Source organism: Pygocentrus nattereri, chromosome 5 (genome assembly GCF_015220715.1).
Source record: "Pygocentrus nattereri isolate fPygNat1 chromosome 5, fPygNat1.pri, whole genome shotgun sequence".
NCBI classification, from domain to species: domain Eukaryota; kingdom Metazoa; phylum Chordata; class Actinopteri; order Characiformes; family Serrasalmidae; genus Pygocentrus; species Pygocentrus nattereri.
The window spans coordinates 38,086,970-38,105,583 of NC_051215.1; the positions used below are offsets into that span (position 1 = coordinate 38,086,970).

At 40.2% G+C, this 18,614-nt stretch overlaps 1 protein-coding gene across 7 annotated transcripts in view; it reads right to left on the reverse strand.

The window, feature by feature from the left end:
• The window catches only part of zmiz1a (zinc finger, MIZ-type containing 1a), a 149,640-nt gene that overhangs the window by 95,112 nt on the left and 35,914 nt on the right, over positions 1-18,614 (reverse strand). For 5 of the 7 annotated variants that reach the window (XM_037538591.1, XM_037538593.1, XM_017723668.2 and 2 more), the window contains exon 3: positions 4,931-5,005. The exons of 1 other annotated variant lie outside the window; for it this stretch is intronic. The gene's annotated coding sequence lies outside the window, so the exon portion shown is untranslated. Of the gene's footprint in view, positions 1-4,930; positions 5,006-12,427; positions 12,543-18,614 lie in introns of all 7 variants that reach the window. One more of the 7 variants, XM_017723660.2, reaches the window with a different exon arrangement.

Consider the following 18,614-nt stretch of genomic DNA (forward strand, 5'->3'; position numbering starts at 1 on the left):
GGTACATCTCAGTCGCTTTAGTCAGGGAACATAAATGTACCACAATCCACACATCCGATTTCTTTACCAGGCTCTTTATTTTATTGTACTGTTTTAAAACATTAGGTTTCAAAAAGGTACAACAATGTACTTTTCTACTGGGAAAAAGAAGCTTAACTTATGTAAGTTTCACACCACTGTTGTACCTTTAAGGGTACATTTACATTGTTTGTACCTTGACAAGTGAAAAACGTACCTGCACAGTACATTTATAACACTGCATAATACAAAGACCATAGACATGATGTAAAACAAATGCTCAGCTAGCTTTGAAAAGTAAAGTATAAAAGTATAAAAATGATCCTCCTGCAAATTTCTTTAAAATACATTTAGTACAGTTATTTCATGTTTCAGGTTCTGACAAAACAAAAGTTCAGCCACTATTTTTATTACAAATGTTGCTAATTTTCTAAGAAAAAAAAAATTAAATCCTCTACAGAGAACACACCTGTACATATTTTGGTGTACAGTTACTTCATATTTGCTGAAATTAACATATAGGATAGAAATGTGGCCAGTGCAAAAGTTATGGCACAATTTATATTTTTTCTTCTACCTATTAAATATGTTAAACATAAAGAAACAGAAAATGTGGACCAAATTTCTAAAAATGGCATATTTACGTTTGCTCCCTGTACAGGATGTGCTAACTTATTTTCATTTAGAAAATCAACAAAATGAGTAATTTGACTAGCATTTCAACTGTATCTGTATCATTACTGAATGACAAGAATGTTATACACTATACAACAACAAAGCAATCACCCAACAAACATGCCACTAATAAATTATTGAAGGTCACACAAGGTGAGTAAATTAACTGCACTTTTTTAAAAATCACTCTGTGCACTGATTTGCTTGTGTCTTGTGATTTCAAGTTGTCAAGTTAGTCCGTGTGTTCCATGCCTTAGTTTATCAACATATGAGACCATTTGTGTAGAATATGTTGCTTGATAATCATTATTGCAATACTGCCCTTTGCCATTCTGATATTACAAAAGGCTGCAATATGCAAATAAGCCCTCTAACAAATCACAAAAATGTTTTATTGCATGCTGTGAGCATCCTGATCAGTTTCAGATGAGTGTTTCTGCGGGAGCTTTGACCAAGCAAGGCATTTACATGATTTTGGTCAAAATAAAACACGCTATTTTTTACCAATATGTGTGTCGTACATTGCAAGGCATAGTATAATGACAATATGCAGCAATATCATCAAAATATGGTACTTTGTCTATATTGTACAGCTACTGTTTACACTATCTTTTAAAAAAATCCCTTTACACATATGTTCACATTTCTGCCTTTGGAGATGAAGCCCTAATGAGCCAATAGAGCACACAGTGATTTACATCTGCAGAGCCTGTGCCTACATGTGATGCCCTGGCGGAAGCGGATGAGATCATGTCTCGGCCTGCTCTGAAGTCACGAATATTTACAGCAGTGGCTCCATAGCAGCTCACGCATCAGACAACAGACTTTGAGATGTACTGCAAGACACTGCAGTACATTCACAAATGGTGATCTGAGAAAACTACTCATGATGTTTAAACACAAAACAGGTACTAACTTACTGTTTATCAGTTGTGCAGGTTAGAGGGTAATCAGACAGATCCTTGCTACAGGCAGGTCTGCGGCGCAGTGTAGGTCAACCACAGCGGAAAGGTAATTGAAGAAACCTCTAACATGGCAGTGAACGTTATGATTCATCGCAAACGAGCTCGGTCAGATCAATTTGCTCCATGGTTACCTGTGTGTCTGCACGCTAACAGATCCAGTGCCTCCCTCCCACTCTGATCTGTTTTTGCCACTAATGCTATTTGTCTCTGCTCCCCAACCTCAATCCCTTTTTGAATGGTGGACTCAAGTGCTCATTTGTCTGCAAGAGCAAGGTTAAAAGTACACAGGCAGGGCTGTGACTGAAGCACCGCCGCACTCAGAGCCCCGCCAAATTCATACATTCTATTTATGATCCATATGACCATTGATCACGCTCACTTAGCACAGGCTGAAGCTCATGAGTTCAACATTCCAAGCCATCACCCTCAAGGGAAAAGTCCTCAGTAGTGAGACTCCCTTGGTTACGAGCACCTCAATAGGCTTCATCAAGCCATTCTGCAACTGCCATACCAGAATCTCAAGAACTTATTAGCATGCATATTAAGGACAAGTGGGATGATGATTTTTGCACTGAGAAAAAAAAAAAAACAAGCTGGAACTTTTTAGAAACTGTTGCTATTTGTGGATCTACAGAAAGTGTGCTAGTACAGGATTTTTTGCATGTTTGATATGTGCTCTCAGAAAGAGGAAAAAAAATTAATCCTCTTAAATTCTGTTCCCATAATCTGATTTGCTGTGGTTGTTGGTTTTGTTCAGTGATGCCACTCATGGGCAGCCCATGGTGACTTTACACCCATGTTTCCTCTTCCTGAGGTCAGCATGGTCTGTCAGCAAAACAAATCCCAACTCACAAATGAGGCTTAGGATAAAATTATTATGATTAAAACAATTTTCCATGGCAACCCTCTAACCCTGTGCATGGTCCAGATCAATGACCTACTTAAACCATTTACAAACAGACATCTACAGACCTCTACAGTTCAGGTTAACTTTCATTAAACTGTAGGAACAGAGAAATGCAGGCTACATGCGAGCTATGACTTACTGTAACACCTAAAGCAAGGTGAGTTGATATATATATATTGGTGATATTCAAAATATTTTTTCCCCACATTTGAACATGGCAGGTGTCCTTAACATTGTCTGAAAATGTAATCATGAATGGACCAGTAGAAATGCTTCAAAATAACTTCAAAATTCTCATTGCACTAAATTCTATTAAAAGTTAAAGACATTTTTGCCACCTTCTATGAGGTTACTATTTCTGAGGTACTTGCTTTTTTTCTTTGGACAACGATGATACCGAAACCAAAAGCTCAGTGGTTGACTAAGATCTCAGATTCCATGCCATTTTCTCCAGTGCATTTGGTTTAATGGCCAGTGTTGTTGCGTTTAGTTTTTGACTGCGTCCCAGGCCGGCCTCTGATGGGCTGAGGGTTAAAGCTATTTAAAGGAGACCCTAGAGCCCCTAGCAAACCTACCAAACACACTAGCACTGTACAACAGCAGCTCCCAGACAGCTGAAGAATGGCTCCATTATTCATAGACACACACACACATACACTGAGGCACAGGCACTACTGACCTGCTCCTTGTGTAACCCATTTCCCCACCACTGCCTACTGGAAATTCCCCCTACTTTTGTGGACGTGAGCATTAAACAGAAAATACTGTGGCACTACCAGCATTCTTTGCTGATAATACATATTGCCAAATGCAAGTGCTTAATTTTCATTAATGCCAAAAAAATCTCTAATTAATATCTCCAGCCTTTGAGGGCCACACACTGCATCTACACTAAGACATACATAAATGAACGTAGCACTTAACAAAGCACGGATGAATTTAATCATGCTTTATCCCCAAATCACTTCTTCTTTTGTGAGGCGCAGGCTACATATGATTACTAGGCTAATTGGTTTATAATCTTTAGCAATCTTCTGGTTTGACAAAATAATCGCCCAATGCAGAGTGCATGGGCAGCCGGGAAGGTTGTTCAGAAAATTAATTATGGTCTGATGAAATACAGGTATTTGCCAACACAGGTAGAAGCAGTCACAGCATAGCGTCATGAGACAGCAGCAGAGAGAGGAGGGGCTCAGTGTGTTTGAGAGAATCAGCAATTTACACTCAGTCCACACAGCTGGGAAGATCATGGTATAAAAGTGTACGGTCAGTGCGTCAGGCTTCAACAGCAGCGTAAATTATACCTGACCATTAAATACAGTTCATTCATCTGCAACCCCTAATCCTAGAGCAGCAGAAGAAAAAAGAACGCCTACTCCGTTTGTCCTTTTAGCCGTGGCCAGTGTCTCTAAACGAACAAACTGTGCGTGTGCGTGTGTTTATGAAACATCAGGAAATACCAAGCCAGGCATTCCAACTCGTCAGCACCTCTGTCTCTCATGTGACTGGAGACACACAGCCTAGATTGTGTGCAAGTTTGCTCATGGAGCATGATAAGAAAATTTGGTGAAGTGAGAGAGAGAGAGAGAGAGAGAGAGAAAGAGGAGAGAGGAGAGAGAGAGAGAGAACGAGACGGGGGCCAAGGAGGGGGGGGGGGGGGGGGGGGGGATAATCTGATATGCATGACTTGAGGTTTTTCCCAGCTTCTCTCTTTCTTTTCTCTGGCAGAAATCGCAGGTTGCATCCATAATTTACAGGACGCTTCTCTCTCCTGGCAATCTGGCTTCTGCAGCTCCACCGGCCTGTCCTCATTAGCATAATGCAGATGCCACCAAAAATCTTTCACCTTCGAGCTGTTCCCAGTCTCATCAGTATACAAGGCTGTGGCACGAATGTAGTTTACATGCCTAAAGAGGCTGACGATAAAACACTGAACACGCTATGTGTGCTGTTGATGCAACCCCGGCATTTTAAATGTTTTTTTTATTTTTTAAAACGGAAAAATCTCTCATCTCAGTAATTGGGCCTGCCATTAATGATCATGTAGGAAAACTGACACTGGCTTTGTGAGAAAGAACAACAAAGCAGCAGAGTTATTTGAGAGGCCCCGCTGCTAATTATGACTCATGTCATACAGTGCGTTCTGCTGCTTGCTCGAAAACACTAAATAAATTCGGCATTTGCCAGCATTCAGGAAATACGATTGCCATACACAACAGAATTTAGCCAGTTTTTCTTACACCATTTCAGAGAGATCAGTGAACAGTCATGCCACGCAAGAAGCATGTGTGATTGTAAGTCTGTGATTGGGGTGAGAGTCATTAGGAGAAATGAGCAGTGAAGCATCATCAATCAAGCACCTTACCAGAGGATGCAGTAGGTTTCTTTGTTTAGTGTTTAGGAAATCCACTCCTATGTCCTCATCAATCATAGAGGTGGTCTGGAATGGAGAACAAAAACACACGGCCTAAATGCCCCAGCCAAACAGACAGCACTGCAATAATCAAACATCAGTTCTGTACAGTTTTTTAAAACCCATACATGCAACTTTAACCTGATTAAAGAAAACAACATTCCACAACTCCACAAATGCACCAGATAGTTTGAAATCACATCACACCACATAAGGGCCCTGAACAATGCCAAGGCGTTTGGCTAGTGACAGAGAAAGCACAGCTTGCTAATTCAGATGCATTTTAGATACAATTCACATAAGGTAATGCACAAATTCCAAAACCATTTATGAAAATATTTTGAAAGTGACAAATGCATATTATGCAATGTGTTAATTCCCTGCTCAATAATATATCAGTGTGTCAAATGAAAGACACATGAAATAAAATTTGTCAAGTTCCTGGGAAATATGCCAACGTTAGGCAGCTATCAACAGATTTTGTGCTATGGTTACAATAACAAGCAGCCATCAATGAAGACGACTAAGGCAAAACAAACGAATCACATTGAAAACTACAAACAGCTGACATCTCAATGTATTCTGTATTCATATCCACTGGACTGGAATACAGCTGAAGTTAGAACAAAGCAACAGGATGTAAAGTGTGTAAATCAGTATTAAATGTGCACCTGTGTACCATATCAAAACTAAATGTGAAAATGTTAGTGCCCTAAAACATTAGTGCACTAACTCACAGACTTCCACTGTGTGCTAAGAGAGCAAACTAAACAACCTCGATTTTCACAATGAGTTTCAGTCAGTATTGTAACAAATCATGGGCTTTCACATCACCGACAAACGTACATAACACTGTGTCAAAATCGTGCGGCTGATTATAGTTTCAGTACAAAATGTTCTCCATATCCTGCGGCTTAATTCAGAGTGTGTGCTGTAGAGCAGGGGTTTCACAACAGTCTAAACATTTGTTCTCCGTAGCAGAACATGATCATTCATACGGAAAGGCAGATTTAAACTATGGCTTAACCAATATGAATATTCTGTGAGTGATAGCAAAAGCAATTTTAAGCAGGTGAGAACTGCGGCAACCAATAATATTAGCTTGGTAATTTCATATGAACAATAATTAAACAGACTCCAGCAGTTTTAGTAAACGATGTGGATTTATATCACTATCACATCTTAAATGTCACATTTTCATAGACTCAAATAAACAAAGGAAGCGCAGTCTCAGATAACACATATATTCAAGCATGCAACTTCTCAGAATTCCTAGCAGTTTTTCTGTCATGGTGATGTTTTGCCTTCAAATTAGTATATCCCGTATTACAAGTGAGCTGATATTAATGACATTTTCATGATACACAAGACAGATCACTATACTTTGACAAAAAGACACAATGCACTAGTAGTGCCACATTTGCACACAACCATCAAAAACTCTTCACAAACAGCACTGCAGTAAATCTAATTAAACTTATTTTTTAATTAATTAGACTTATTTTCATGAAACAAGCAGTTGGTCAGTGTTCTTAAAGTCCTGACGATATACACAACATACTCAGAACAGCATAAAAATGTAATGATATAATGACAAAATATTGTTATATTGCATCAGCCACTTATTACCAGCACTTTACCAGTGGGGCTTTCACCAAAACCGACTTGTGGGTTAACAGCTGAGTGATGTATCGGCCAAGTCCTTATTTAAACAAGCAGGATGAACCATATTAACACTACTATCAGAAATTTCAAAGACCACCATTATTTAGTATAACTGCTCAGGTGTTCTCATGCATTATAACTGTTCCAGTATGCATAGCAATGGCTGGTAATCTAATATATTGCTAAAGCCGAGGCAGAAAGCCAGCCTTTCACATCAGAGGCTTGTGTTAACTCAGCACAGGGCCTGCAAAGCGTCTACTATCACCCTCTTCACCCTCCACACGGCTGTAATTACATATAAATATTTCGAGTCAGCTTTTGGGTAAGTGAAACTGCTGATATTCTAATGGGCTCATGCTTGGACTATTAATGGCCTCGTTTAGGCCAACTGTATTTTTAACTCGTTAATACTCCAGCATTTTGGAAAGTGCTGTTCTTGTGACATTCTCCTTGAATTTGTACTAAAAACTGAAAGACAAGGTTAAAAACACCTTCCTCTATTTATTATGTCGAACACTTCCTCATTTAATTACAGTTCATTCTGGCTGGCTAATGTGATCCTTTCATATATTTGCCAGCGTTTGAGGCAAATTAAATTGGACATATCACTTTAATTAAGTAAATGTTATTCGGTTTTCCTATCGTGGACTTGAACATGTGAAGAATGGTGTCCCTAACTGGAGAGCATCCACAGGTTTTATTCAGGATACTACAGCCGTAGGACTTGCTGAAAATAAGTTTCAAGCACAAGATTGATACAGTTATTCCTTAAGGAGCGGCACTGCTCCAGATTTTGCTTGAGCTACTACTGCTTTAATTGGTCCAATTAGGTTATTTAAGCAGATTTCTAGTGGCACATTGCTGTAACGTCTCTCCTTTACGTAAGCTTGTTATAATGACAAAGTGAGCAAATGAAGCCAGTCCAAGCGAGCGTGTTGCTCATACACATGAGGCCCGCTAACCTTAAGGCATAGTCCACATGATGCAAAGATACAGAGCCATAAGACACGAGAGAAAAGCGGGATGTGTGAGACTGATGATAAAAGGGAGAAAAACAGACAGCGGGAAGAAAAGACACACACTGCTAAGGCTTGATTATCCACACTTTCACACTCACCGAACACAAACTGAGAGACATCTAAGACGGACCTCCCCCAGTTCTTGGACTGCACGGGCGCTCAGATGGGCTTTTGGATTGGGCTGTATTGTCTGTGCTCCACACTCATTAGCTGAGTCAAGGAGGGACTTACTGGGGTGTTTAGCTCGCTGAGCTTGTGTGGCAGCTCAACAAGCTCTCCCAGCTGGAGCACCGCACTCTCATCACAGCTGCACACATACAATTAGTGCAGGTGCAGCCAAGGGGCGAGCAGGCACAACACACACACAGACACACATTAGGACTCCACGATATGGACAAAATTCCATATTGTGATTGTACTGCTTCCTGCTATGATTGCAATTTGCCCTGTAATATAACAGAAACACAATAGTGATATGTAAAGACGGTATATTAGTGTCAGCACAAAATGCTGCATTGCATATCAGATAGAAAAAAAATGAATGTGATCCAAATCTAGCCTGAAATAGCACACACTGGCATTGTGTGATGTGATGTTAGTTGCGTATTTCTTCCTGTGGGCTAGTAAAGGGCTTGAGCAGTTTAAGCATGATAACCTACTTTTAAATGCTCATCTTAATAAAAGTGCCTCAATTCAAACTAGCTCATTTTAAAGCTTAATAGTTCCCTTAGGCCTATAATTGACATTATCAAATATTGTGATCGTTTAAATAAATGTCGATATTATGCAAATTATCATTCTTTCTTTCTCTTTCATGTACTGTTTTGCCTTTATTAAGCCATTTTCTTTGTACAGTTCATTCTGTTATTCTCTATTATTAAAAATAAATACAATGGAAAAGACGGTACTTACATATGAGCTCAACCAAAAAACATGAGCTGTTTATCAATTTGGCAATGTTTTGGTTTTAAACCAAACACACGCAAAAATCACTGGTTAAGAACATAAATATCATTATGAATTAATACATAATACTAGAAGCTAGCCCAGTCGATAACTGTATGGTAATTATACTACCACTGGGAAAATGTAAAACGTATGGTAAATCTCTGTAATGATTACATGTGGTACTTCTTAAATGATTCAGGGTCATGATAATATCATTTATTACAATAATGCTGCAGTTGATTTCTGTTTGTGTAAATGTACATTATTGTCCAAGCTTGCTTTATCATTTTTAAAGATAAAATATCAGATTCATATAAGTATCAGTCGATACTCAAGATTTCAGTACCAGTATCAGAAAAAAGTAGTATCGTGCCATCTCTAGTGCTATAACACTGGTAAAGATTGGTCTACATTATTGTGAATGTCTTGATTCATCTAAACATCCACAGAGCACTTGTGAGCAAAGTCTGAGATTGTTGTGAACATGTTGACCACAATTTATAACATTAAAAGTAATGTGCATGCAGCCTTTTCCAATATCAGTATTACAAAAGCCAAATTTGCAATAACAATTATTGCAATTAACAAATGATGTGGCCAAAGACGCGTGTAGACATTCGCAAATACATATGCATGTACACACACACACACACACACACACACACACAAAGCTGTCTCACATTTTACTGGAAATAAAATCTGTGACATCATTTTTAACAAATACTTTATTCCTTTTTTCCGGTTCTGCTTTTGTATAACAAAAAGCCTCCTATTAGAAGGGTTTGAGTGTTTAATGCAGTTCACAATCTCCCAACAGAATGGGAATATTCCACAGATCCTAGCCAAGCCTGGCATTCTGCTCCATCATGACGCAGAATTAGTCTGAACAAGAGCTAGGATTAAACTTACTAACTGCAATTTATAAATATCCGGAGAGAAAAATGGAATGTGGGCATATGCTTTTCCCCCTGACCTAATATTGATGCTAAGAGCTCTGCTTACAAAACATTATCACAGAGCTGCGTGCAACAGCAAATTACACGACAAAAGCGGTGCAGCGCTGATTTGCGAGTTGTTTATTTTGGGGCCTCTAGAGGTGAAATAAATTCTGCCGGTTTCAGCTTTGTCTCTCCGCCACACGCAGTAAAGGCAGAAAGCAGCGACTCTCTGCAGAATATCTCTCATGCTGTGATCGTCTTACATCAGGATTAATCTCCAGTGGATGCCATTAAGCGGAGCGGCCAGCAAAACAAGCAACGCACACATCTGAATAATTCATTTAGAGCTCAACTCGCTACAGAGACTTCTTTTTTTCCGTTTTTTGGTCTGTATGTGTGTGAACCCTAGCCTTGAATACTGGAACCCATTTGCTCCTGTGGGCGAGAAGAAGGTGAGCATGAGAGGGGCATTCTGCAGACATTCAGCACCAATTAGCTAGTAGGTGCCTTTGTGTGCGGTGTAAACCTTTGTTTACCTTCACACACGGCGGGTCACAGAGCTCATGTCTGCTGAGAATAAAGACTGCGGAGTGTTTCCTCGGCTGATTGGGCCTCCTCCAAAGGCGCAGTGGAATGAGACATCGCACACACAATTAAATACAACTGCTGATCATATGAGCGTGATGCAGGACTTGGGGAGAGAAAGCAGCCTTTCAGCACACACTCTACTGGGCTCGGTTGAATACGATAATGAGGGGGAGAAGCGAAGCCACAAGGGTCATCAATGCAAGAATAGCAGCTATCGCCAGCACCCAGTGTAAAAACTTAGCTCTGGCATTTTGCTGGGATTACATTTGAATTTCAATCGCAGCCGTTTGAGAAAAAGCACAAGACGACGCACTCGTGATCTCATGCGCATGTAAGTCCCTGAGGAGAGGATAAATCTGTTCTCTCCAGCTATGGATCAAACTGGTTTACTTTAGTCCGAGAGAGAACGACAGGAGGATGTGAACACATCAAATACAGCTGAGAGGCATCCTCCACTGTGAATAGACTTAATTGAGCATAAGATCCCATGCTGAAAATGTATATACTTCTGAAAGAGAACCTGAGAGTAAAATACAATACCAACATATTTGCAGTGCATTGGTATTACCGTGCGCTACCTTCAAATAAAACCATGATCTTTATTTATTATCAGTCATCATCTACTAATTATACTAACAATGTAATGCCAACAACCTGGATCCTAGAATCTGGATCCTGCGGAGCTTCATTTTGAAAATGCGGGTGTAATTGTGTCAAATATTACGTTGAGTATATGACAATTTTAGATAATTTGGAGCATAACTTAAAAACACTAGGCAGTACATGAACAGCAAACACAGCTTTGAAGACACACACAATCATATTTTTTTGGTTTGAGACATTTCAGACACCTAGTACTTTAAGGCGTTAAGGTGCATCCATTGCTGACACAGACATTCAATTGCTCAGTTGCAAAAAAGACTGTATAATGTCCACAGAAATTGCTGCCAAATAAAATATGACGCTCTGATGCAGCTGCACATCAGCCAAAGGTCACCATACCCAATATCAAGCACCAGCTAGTGCAGTTGTGTTCTCTGGAGTGAATGAGCTCAACTAAATACCTTTGGGATGAGCTGGAATGGCATTTGAACCTGACCACACTAATGCTCTTGTGGCTAAATGCAATCAAATCCTCACAGCAATGTTCCAACATCTACTACGAAAGCTGTCACTGCACCAAGGGTTTGTGGGGGGCATACTCCAAATTAATACCCTTGATTTCAGAAGAAACAACATTCGACATATAGAGTATACAGTATATCTATATGTCAAATATATACATTTCCTTTTTTTTTAGATTTTTAATTACTTAGCTTGGCAGCTGGAAAATGCCACAGTAGCCCACAAGTTCACAAGGGCCCTTTCATTCAAACTCCAGCAAGACAGGCAAGCGGCCAAGCCTACCAACCACCAGCATTCAGCCAGGCCTCTAGCGCTGGGCCAAGTCGAGCAGACAGCCACAGACATGCGCGCGGGCAGGGGACTGACTGACACTTTCACAAGCATGACGCCGGGAAGAAAAAGGCACAGAACCGTGGTGGCCCTCCCTCCGCAGCGGAGCCTAAACGCACCTAACAATTACCGTGGCTATTTTCTCTGGAGAGCCAAATCCCTGTTTATTGGCATCTAGTTGTCAAAGGCTCTCAGTGTCGGCCCTCAGCAGGCGCCTCCCAAACGGTCAATGGGGCGAGATTGAACCTAACTCGACAAAGATGACTGGGATTCCAGCTCAGGCGGCAGCATTCTTCTGGCTGGCTCCTATTAGAGGTTAGAAAGCTGCTTCTGAAGGGATTAAAACAACTCTCACTCCCTGAGGGAAGGTGCTTCTCAAGATGGTAACCTGGGCAGTAGCTTGTAACTTTCCAGTACCATGAGCTATAGTACAGTGTTTGGATCCTAATGGAGTTTTTTTTTTAAGCACCACCCAGGGAACATTTTCTTAACGTCTTCTAAAAGAGAGCAACGTGTCGAGCTGTAAATTTTTGAGGATATAATCCCAAAAACACAAAGCACTCTGAAAAATAAAGCTTTGGCAGCTTCCAGTAGAGATGCAATGTGGAAGCATCTACAGTAAAAAGAGCTTTACACGCAAACTTCACAAACGGAAGAGTGAAAGCTGAAAAAAAGCACAGGCAGTAGCAAACTGCCCCTGCTGGAGCAAGGTCACCGGTGCAAGCACACAAAATAATTTGGTGCTTTTGGAAAACGGCTTCCTCCCTAGTTTCATCACCTCATTCTGCCTTTGTTAGTGCTCGGAAATGCCTCGAGTGAGGAATGAAAATACTGACATGTTCCTGCAGCTTGGAGAGAGTGGAGTATTTCTGCAGCTGTGCTGTGCCGTGCACTCGCCTCATCAGAACAGGGCCGTCAGGTCAGGTTTCCCCCACAGATAGCCATGTTAACCTAAAGAGCGTAAACACCCACATCACGTTTCACAGTAAAAGCATCCGAACCATGAGGGTTACGAGACAATCTTTACAGAACACCAAGCTCACTCCCTCCACCACACCCCCTAGTTTTCAATTTCAGATGTAATGTAACAAACCAGACTCTTGCATGCACATCACAAGTAGGGCTGTGATCAATATACTGATGGTGGAATATTTCATAAATAAACTATTGAAACGGCTACTTCATTCAAATGTGCGCGTGTGGTATTTATAACATGTAAAAATAAATAAAGCACACAAAGCATGCATAAAGCACACGACACGCTGAAGGAGTACAAGGAGGCTTAGTCATCTGCAGCAAATGCAATGCTTAGAAAAAACTAACAGCACAATGAAGCTTGATTGCATCTTTTTAAAAAATTAGCATAATCGAATTCTTAAGATGTAAATAAAGTCATGCAGACTGTTTTGATTCTCCACGCAAAGACAATTTGCCATTCTAGAAAAACTTCCAGATTCAGAATTGTTTAAAGCGGTGGTGATTGGAACCAGACCCCGAAAATGTTTAATGCCTCTAAAAGCACAGAAATGCATGAAATGTTTGCAAATATGCTGCTCAATGCCTGAGACATTTTTTGTGACAGGACATTTTTGTGACATTTTTTTTCCCCCAAAGAAAAGTTACATTTTCAGGTTAACTGCTATTTCAGCATAATCAACACTGCATATAAAACAGTTGACAAATGACACATTCATGGGTCATTTTTGGATAGTAAACAAAATAGCTATATTTCCATTGTAGACTCTCACTGTGTAATGCAGAAACTTTGAAAAATCAGGAGAATTCCCCCTTAAAGGTTTGTATGCTCAGACATCATTTGCAGGCTACTATGACAACTAATCACAACCCTTTTCAACACAAAACAGATGTCAGTTTTGTATGTTTGGTGTGCTCTTCATTGTTGTAAAGTATTGTTACATATCACGGCACTTGAGACATCAAGCTTTTGTTTAAATCTGTTTTTGCTTAAATGTTGCCAATACCCAATAAGCCCTAATCACAAAACGTTTACAGAAGGATGGCTGTAATTCCGGACATGGATGAGCTATCCATGTTTTCTGCTCACATCTGCCAGAAAATGAGGTGCTTCCGGAACTCAATATCAAAGGCGGATGTCGAGGAAAGAACTCATGTTGAGACGCTGGGCGAACGGCAGAAGGTTCGAGCCGTCAATCTAACCCCGGGCACACAAGAGGTGTTGGCAGTGCTGACAAAAATCTCTGCTCTTGCTACTTTGATTTGAATTCTGCTCCCACAGTTCAGATGTCACTGATATGCCGGCACGTCACACATACCAGTGCAACTGTAAATGAGAAGTGAGGGAAAACGCTGCGACTCTGCATGTAGCGACATTCCTTTGTCAGGAGTGTGAGCACCAGCCATGCACTAGAAGCACACACACCACTGCTGAACATGCATTCATGTTCTCAAACACAACGCAGGCGTCTTCACAAGTGGTGCTAATGTAAGAGGCAGAGTTAACCCGTTTCCTGAAGACACAGTGTCATTTTATATATCAATTATTATTTACTCATGGTTCACTAAAACAAGCTGAGAATTCTGTGTGAAGTGAATATTCTAATCTTTCAATTAATACCACATTTGTGTTTATAAGAGTCATATTTAAGAGTGTTTGTCATATGTAGTCGTAATTTGTAGAAAGAAAAACAATCCTTTGCATTTATGGCAAGACTGTAAAAAATTACCATAAATGTTCATGTAATGTGACTAATATGTAACTAATATTACAACTCCAATTCCAATGATGTTGCGATGTTGTATAAACAGAATGCGATGATTTGCAAATCCTTTTCAACCTATATTCAATTGAATACACTACAAAGACAAGATATTTAATGTTCAAACAAATAAATCTTTTGCAAATATTCACTCATTTTGAATTTGATGCCTGCAACATGTTCCAAAGAAGTTGGGACAGGGGCAGGTTTACCACTGTGTTACATCACCTTTCCTTTTAACAACACTCAATAAGCGTTTGGGAACTGACGACACTAATTGTTGAAGCTTTGTAGGTGGAATTCTTTCCCATTCTTGCTTGATGTACAACTTCAGCTGCTCAACAGTCCGGGGTCTCCATTGTCGTATTTTGCGCTTCATAATGTGCCACACATGTTCAATGGGAGACAGGTCTGGACTGCAGGCAGGCCAGTCTAGTACCCACACTGTTTTACTATGAAGCCACACTGTTGTAACGTGCAGAATGTGGCTTGGCATTGTCTTGCTGAAATAAGCAGGGACGTCCCTGAAAAAGACGTTGCTTGGATGGCAGCATATGTTGCTCCAAAACCTGTATGTACCGTTCAGCATTAATGGTGCCTTTACAGATGTGCAAGTTACCCATGCCATGGGCACTAACACACCCCCATACCATCAGAAATGCTGGCTTTTGAACTTTGCGCTGATAACAATCCAGACAGTCCTTTTCCTCCTTGGCCCAAAGGACATGACATCCATGATTTCCAAAAACAATTTGAAATGTGGACTCGTCAGACCACAGGACACTTTTCCACTTTTTCCACTCGGGTCCAGAGAAGCCAGCAGCTGTTCACCTGTGGAATGTTCCAAACAGGTGTTTTTTAAGCATTCCTCAACTTTCCCTGTCTTTTGTTGCCCCTGTCTCAACTTCTTTAGAACGTGTTGCAGGCATCAAATTCAAAATGAGTGAATATTTGCAAAAAACAAAGTTTATCAGTTTGAACATTAAATTTCTTGTCTTTGTAGTGTATTCAATTGAATATAGGTTGAAAAGGATTTGCAAATCATTGTATTCTGTTTGTATTTGTTTTACACAACGTCCCAACTTCAGTGGAATTGGGGTTGTATGACTGTACAAATATAATTATATAGAATAGCAAAACAACAATTATACCTCTATGGACTAAACAAAGAACACAACACAGCATTATTAAATGAAGAAACGAAATGCAAATTATTACAATTATATAATGCAACTATACAATTATGTAATTACATAAAAAAATTATGTAATGTAAATCAAATGTATAACAAAACATCATTCAAGACTACTGAGGATTAAACATTAGATCAGCAAGATTGAACAAATTTAAAGCAGCTTTGCTAATCTTCTCTCTTAATCTTCATGGATAAAAAAAACATATTATTGAAACTCGCTTTCTGTGCCGCTGCATGTGGTGGTATCACGACCTTATTGTCATTCCTCTGTGCTTTCCCATTAAGTACAATGCTCCCAGTAATTTCAGATGAGTCAAACTGCCTTTCCGGCGCGCTCCAATTAGGTGCTGCACAGGCCAAGCTTGTCACTGCAGCACACGCTGTACTGTGGGCATGCGAGAGCGCCCAGGCCTTTTTAGCCAGCGACAGCGGGGTGACGGTGATGACATCGAGATGGCCCGCTTGGAAGCCTGAGGGCCACATTAAGGAGACAGAAATATCTCCCTCTGACAGACAGGGATACATGACGCTGCGCGTGCAGCTGTCTAAATGTTGCCCCTGTCTTTCTTCTTTTCTTTCTTTCTCTCTCCCTTTCTCTCTCTCTCTCTCTCTCTCTCTCTCTCTCTCGTAGCTTAAGCACATTGACTTTTCGTGCCGTGGCTGAAGTGCGAGAGGTCAGGCCAGCAGTTGGACGTGAGCATGCGAGATGGATGGGGCTGGAGCCGCTGCTGGAGCCCACTACATAACCCAGAGACAGGCTCAGACGTTCTCAATTAAACAGGTCATGGTGCTGAGAATAATTCACTCTCTGCTATCTCGGGTCTGGAGAGCACAACAACTGTGCTGCAACTCATCCTGCCACGCAACTATTCACTTCTCAAAACAGTGGTGTCTATTTGTTGGCCTGTCTGCGGCCATGTGTGAGAGAGACCTGGGGTAGGTGTTCATCTGTGTCATCAGACTGCCTGTGATGTCAGTATGATAAACAGTGAACCACTTCATCAAATGCACTGACAATTCACACTGAGTTTGAGAACAGCTGATACAACTCAATGAATTGTGATTGCAGTCTTAAAGTGATAGTTTGGCCAAAATTTACATTTACACAAATTGGACAAAAGTGTGGACAAAACTCTCCATGATCACTGGCACCAAGGATCAATGCTTCCTACTGCCCAGTGCCTCTGACCGCAACATTTTACACTGTGGCCTCTAATAACAATGTGCATGGTTATTCAAGTACTTGAATACTGAAATCACTACTTGGCTATTTGTTACGTTACATTGCGGGAAGACTGAGAAAGTATGCAGACTATCATTTCAGTGACATGGCAATTTTATGTTTTGATGGAACTGTAAAACATGAAGTGCTAATATTTGCGAGTAAATATGTTACATTATATTAGCTGTACTTTACTGCTTCTAAATGTGAGTCCTTTAACATGGACGCATTGCCAAGAACATGCTATTAAGGATGTGACTGAGAAGATATAGGTACTATGGCTTTTATTGATTGAGCTGTGCTGATGTTAGCTGGTCCAGAAACAGTTAAAATATATATTTTTGACAATCGAACATGTTGGCACGTCAACCACTGAAAAAACAAAAACGCGATAAGTCTCTATCAGCATCTACTGTAGAAGCTGTTAGCTGTGGTTTTAGCATACTGGCCCATCTGAGGCAGTCTGTGCTATGTTACTCATGCCACATAAAAACCTACCAATGTCTTTTAGACATTTTTGAATAATAAAACATTTTGAAATGTATTTCTTTGTGTGACGGTGTATTTTTGTGCAACACCAGTGCTGTCACCTAAAAAAGGAAAATTGTTCTGCATTATTTTCAGAAGTTTTTTTTCACTGTTGTTTTTTCCTTTCCCATGGTTAAACAGATATTTTTTTCATGTTTTTTTCTCTTTTGATAAACCACCAGACAAGTTGAATCCTCACACAGTCATAAATCCACCATGAAGAATAAAACATTGCTTTTCACAGTCCCGGGCACGATCCAGAGCCTCTTTGACCAGACAAAGAACTAACTGCGTGAAATCAGATATTTTTTGGCGGAATTTGCCAAATGTAACATTAACATCACTGCGACAGCTAACAGGATTAAAATCTGGCTGACTGTGGCATGAAGAATGAGGATCCCTTCACATCATTCCCTGGTAAAATTAAAAAAAAAAAAAAAAAAATAGAGTGGAAATTGCAGACTCTTGTTTTCGGTACTGAAGCATGCTTGTTTATTGTAAATTCAATTTATACATGATAAACATATGTTTATGTAATTCTGGTCAACAGAATATTAAAATTTAGTGACAAGATTCACTGGCTTGGTGGCCTGAGTGGACAGTGCAAATTTTTACACTAATGTTTTTAGCTATGCCAATATACTTCTAGCCAGATATTGTATAGCATACTGTACTCTCATAACAGTGTGTCATACAATACCAGCAACTATATAAGGAAGTCTGTTTGAGATGTAGTTCAAGGCAAACGTGATGAACTAAGCATGCCATTTGCACAGTGCTAATAAGTCAAATATCTGCTTCCAATCCTTCATAGCAATGTTAGCATCATGGCTCCAGTGCGAAACTAAGGAATCAAACTTCACACACCAAATATATCTTGGCAAATCAACTCCATGTGGGGTAAGGGGAAGACTGTGTAAATTGAATTGCCTGCCAGACTATCACTTTAAACTTTTAAAAAAACCTACACAAGTTAAAATTAGACAATGCCAACACCCTCCAGAAGTACTTCCAAGAACACTCTACTCCTTCCTATGTTCCCAAACTCCTAAATGTCAAGCACCATCCTCCAGTGTAATCAGAGAAGACTCTGAGTTTAATAGCCAGTTTGCAATACCTTCTGTTAATTACACACACATCAGAGGCCCCTTTGCCCGCCTTGCGCTTCATTAAGCCAAACACGCAGGCCTTAAACACAGGCTGGACACTTTTCCACCTCCACTGGTCTGGAAGGAGAGGAGCTGGAGGAGGCCTCGTCGCTGATGAAATCATTTCCATTCTGATCTGGAATCTCCTGCTGCTTTTATAACACTCGCCCGCATTCCTCCTTCTTCTCGCGC